A 5,152-nucleotide genomic window follows, 5' to 3' on the forward strand; every position below is an offset into this window, starting at 1 on the left:
AAAGACTCGAACGCTATAATTTAGCTCAAGAGGTGTCTATTTTGATTGGAAACATGCTAATGATCAGGACATGTTGGTCTATAGACCCACATGATCTTGATATTTTAGCCAAATTTTGAAGTCTAGGCCACATAAACAAGATTTTTTTTACTTAGAGCAGTTTCAAGTGTACATTCGAAAAATACACACTCGAAAAGACTCGAACGCTATAATTTAGCTCAAGAGGTGTCTATTTTGATTGAAAACATGCTATTGATCAGGACATGTTGGTCTATAGACCCACATGATCTTGATATATTAGCCAAATTTTGAAGTCTAGGCCACATAAACAAGATTTTTCTACTTAGAGCAGTTTCGAGTGTACATTCGAAAAATACACACTCGAAAAGACTCGAACGCTATAATTTAGCTCAACAGGTTTCTATTTTTATTGGAAACATGCTAATGATCAGGACATGTTGGTCTATAGACCCAGATGATCTTGATATTTTAGCTAAATTTTGAAATCTAGGCCTCATAAACAAGATTTTATCTACTTAGAGCAGTTTCGAGTGTACATTCGAAAAATACACACTCGAAAAGACTCGAACGCTATAATTTAGCTCAAGAGGTATCTATTTTGATTAAAAACATGCTATTGATCAGGACATGTTGGTCTATAAACCCACATGATCTTGATATTTTAGCCAATTTTTGAAGCCTAGGCCTCATAAACAAGATTTTTCTACTTAGAGCATTTTCGAGTGTACATTCGAAAAATACACACTCGAAAAGACTCGAACACTATAATTTAGCTCAATCGGTGTCTATTTTTATATGAAACATGCTAATTATCAGGACATGTTGGTCTATATACCCACATGATCTTGATATTTTAGCCAAGTTTTGAAGCCTAGGCCTCATAAACACGAATTTTCTACTTAGAGCAGTTTCGAGTGTACATTCGAAAAATACACACTCGAAAAGACTCGAACGCTATAATTTAGCTCAAGAGGTGTCTATTTTGATTGGAAACATGCTAATGATCAGGACATGTTGGTCTATAGACCCACATGATCTTGATATTTTAGCCAAATTTTGAAGTCTAGGCCACATAAACAAGATTTTTCTACTTAGAGCAGTTTCGACTGTACATTCGAAAAGACTCGAACGCTATAATTTAGCTCAAGAGGTGTCTATTTTGATTGAAAACATGCTAATTATCAGGATATGTTGGTCTATAGACCCACATGATCTTGATATTTTAGCCAAGTTTTAAAGCCTAGGCCTCATAAACACGAATTTTCTACTTAGAGCAGTTTCGAGTGTACATTCGAATAATACACACTCGAAAAGACTCGAACGCTATAATTTAATTCAAGAGGTGTCTATTTGGATTGAAAACATGCTAATGATCAGGACATGTTGGTCTGTAGGCCCACATGATCTTGATATTTTAGCCAAATTTTGAAGTCTAGGCCTCATAAACAAGATTTTTCTACTTAGAGCAGTTTCGAGTGTACATTCGAAAAATACACACTCGAAAAGAATCGAACGCTATAATTTATCTCAACAAGTGTCTATTTTTATTGGAAACATGCTAATTATCAGGACATGTAGGTCTATATACCCACATGATCTTGATATGTTAGCCAAGTTTTAAAGCCTAGGCCTCATAAACACGAATTTTCTACTTAGTGCAGTTTCGAGTGTACATTCGAATAATACACACTCGAAAAGACTCGAACGCTATAATTTAGCTCAACCGATGTCTATGTTGATTGAAAACATGCTAATTATCAGGACATGTTGGTCTATATACCCACATGATCTTGATATTTTAGCCAAGTTTTGAAGCCTAGGCCTCATAAACACGAATTTTCTACTTAGAGCAGTTTCGAGTGTACATTCGAAAAATACACACTCGAAAAGACTCGAACGCTATAATTTAGCTCAAGAGGTGTCTATTTTGATTGGAAACATGCTAATGATCAGGACATGTTGGTCTATAGACCCACATGATCTTGATATTTTAGCCAAATTTTGAAGTCTAGGCCACATAAACAAGATTTTTCTACTTAGAGCAGTTTCGAGTGTACATTCGAAAAATACACACTCGAAAAGACTCGAACGCTATAATTTATCTCCAGAGGTGTCTATTTTGATTGAAAACATGCTAATTATCAGGACATGTTGGTCTATAGACCCACATGATCTTGATATTTTAGCCAAGTTTTGAAACCTAGGCCTCATAAACACAAATTTTCTACTTAGAGCAGTTTCGAGTGTACATTCGAAAAATACACACTCGAAAAGACTCGAACGCTATAATTTAGCTCAAGAGGTGTCTATTTTGATTGGAAACATGCTAATGATCAGGACATGTTGGTCTATAGACCCACATGATCTTGATATTATAGCCAAATTTCGAAGTCTAGGCCACATAAACAAGATTTTTCTACTTAGAGCAGTTTCGAGTGTACATTCGAAAAATACACACTCGAAAAGACTCGAACGCTATAATTTAGCTCAAGAGGTGTCTATTTTGATTTAAAACATGCTAATTATCAGGACATGTTGGTCTATAGACCCACATGATCTTGATATTTTATCCAAGTTTTGAAGCCTAGGCCTCATAAACACGAATTTTCTACTTAGAGCAGTTTCTAGTGTACATTCGAATAATACACTCTCGAAAAGACTCGAACGCTATAATTTAGCTCAACAGGTTTCTATTTTTATTGGAAACATGCTAATGATCAGTACATGTTGGTCTATAGACCCAGATGATCTTGATATTTTAGCAAAATTTTTAAATCTAGGCCTCATAAACAAGATTTGTCTACTTAGAGCAGTTTCGAGTATATATTCGAAAAATACACACTCGAAAAGACTCGAACGCTATAATTTATCTCAAGAGGTGTCTAGTTTGATTGAAAACATGCTATTGTTCAGGACATGTTGGTCTATAGACCCACATGATCTTGATATGTTAGCCAAGTTTTAAAAGCTAGGCCTCATAAACACGAATTTTCTACTTAGAGCAGTTTCGAGTGTACATACAAATAATACACACTTGAAAAGACTCGAATGCTATAATTTAGCTCAACTGGTGTCTATTTTTATTGGAAACATGCTAATGATCAGGACATGTTGGTCTATAGACCCACATGATCTTGATATTATAGCCAAATTTCGAAGTCTAGGCCACAAAAACAAGATTTTTCTACTTAGAGCAGTTTCGAGTGTACATTCGAAAAATACACACTCGAAAAGACTCGAACGCTATAATTTAGCTCAAGAGGTGTCTATTTTGATTTAAAACATGCTAATTATCAGGATATGTTGGTCTATAGACCCACATGATCTTGATATTTTATCCAAGTTTTGAAGCCTAGGCCTCATAAACACGAATTTTCTACTTAGAGCAGTTTCTAGTGTACATTCGAATAATACACACTCGAAAAGACTCGAACGCTATAATTTAGCTCAACAGGTTTCTATTTTTATTGGAAACATGCTAATGATCAGTACATGTTGGTCTATAGACCCACATGATCTTTATATTTTATCCAAGTTTTGAAGCCTATGCCTCATAAACACGAATTTTCTACTTAGAGCAGTTTCGAGTGTACATTCGAATAATACACACTCGAAAAGACTCAAACGCTATAATTTAGCTCAAGAGGTGTCTATTTTGATTTAAAACATGCTAATTATCCGGACATGTTGGTCTATATACCCACGTGATCTTTATATTTTATCCAAGTTTTGAAGCCTATGCCTCATAAACACGAACTTTCTACTTAGAGCAGTTTCGAGTGTACATTCGAATAATACACACTCGAAAAGACTCGAACGATATAATTTAGCTCAACAAGTTTCTATTTTTATTGGAAACATGCTAATGATCAGGACATGTTGGTCTATAGACCCAGATGATCGTGATACTTTAGCAAAATTTTGAAATCTAGGCCTCATAAACAAGATTTGTCTACTTAGAGCAGTTTCGAGTATACATTTGAAAATACACACTCGAAAAGACTCGAACGCTATAATTTATCTCAAGAGGTGTCTATTTTGATTGAAAACATGCTATTGATCAGGACATGTTGGTCTATAGACCCACATGATCTTGATATGTTAGCCAAGTTTTAAAGGCTAGGCCTCATAAACACGAATTTTCTACTTAGAGCAGTTTCGAGTGTACATTCGAATAATACACACTCGAAAAGACTCGAATACTATAATTTAGCTCAACTGGTGTCTATTTTTATTGGAAACATGATAATGATCAGGACATGTTGGTCTATAGACCCAGATGATCTTGATATTTTAGCTAAATTTTGAAGTCTAGGCCTCACAAACAAGATTTGTCTACTTAGAGCAGTTTCGAGTGTACATTCGAAAAATACACACTCGAAAAGACTCGAACGTTATAATTTAGATCAAGAGATGTCTATTTTGATTGAAAACATGCTAATTATCAGGACATGTTGGTGTATAGACCCACATGATCTTGATATTTTAGCCAAATTTTGAAGTCTAGGCCACATAAACAAGATTTTTCTACTTAGAGCAGTTTCGAGTGTACATTCGAAAAATACACACTCGAAAAGACTCGAACGCTATAATTTATCTCAAGAGGTGTCTATTTTTATTGAAAACATGCTATTGATCAGGACATGTTGGTCTATAGACCCACATGATCTTGATATGTTAGCCAAGTTTTAAAGGCTAGGCCTCATAAACACGAATTTTCTACTTAGAGCAGTTTCGAGTGTAAATTCAAATAATACACACTTGAAAAGACTCGAATACTATAATTTAGCTCAACTGGTGTCTATTTTTATTGGAAACATGCTAATGATCAGGACATATTGGTCTATAGACCCAGATGATTTTGATATTTTATCCAGTTTTGAAGCCTATGCCTCATAAACACGAATTTTCTACTTAGAGCAGTTTCGAGTGTACATTCGAATAATACACACTCGAAAAGACTCGAACGCTATAATTTAGCTCAACAGGTTTCTATTTTTATTGGAAACATGCTAATGATCAGGAAATGTTAGTCTATATACCCAGATGATCTTGATATTTTAGCAAAGCTTTGAAATCTAGGCCTCATAAACAAGATTTGTCTACTTTGAGCAGTTTCGAGTGTACATTC

The sequence above is a fragment of the Papaver somniferum genome, unplaced genomic scaffold (genome assembly GCF_003573695.1).
Source record: "Papaver somniferum cultivar HN1 unplaced genomic scaffold, ASM357369v1 unplaced-scaffold_156, whole genome shotgun sequence".
Classification (NCBI taxonomy): Eukaryota; Viridiplantae; Streptophyta; class Magnoliopsida; order Ranunculales; family Papaveraceae; genus Papaver; species Papaver somniferum.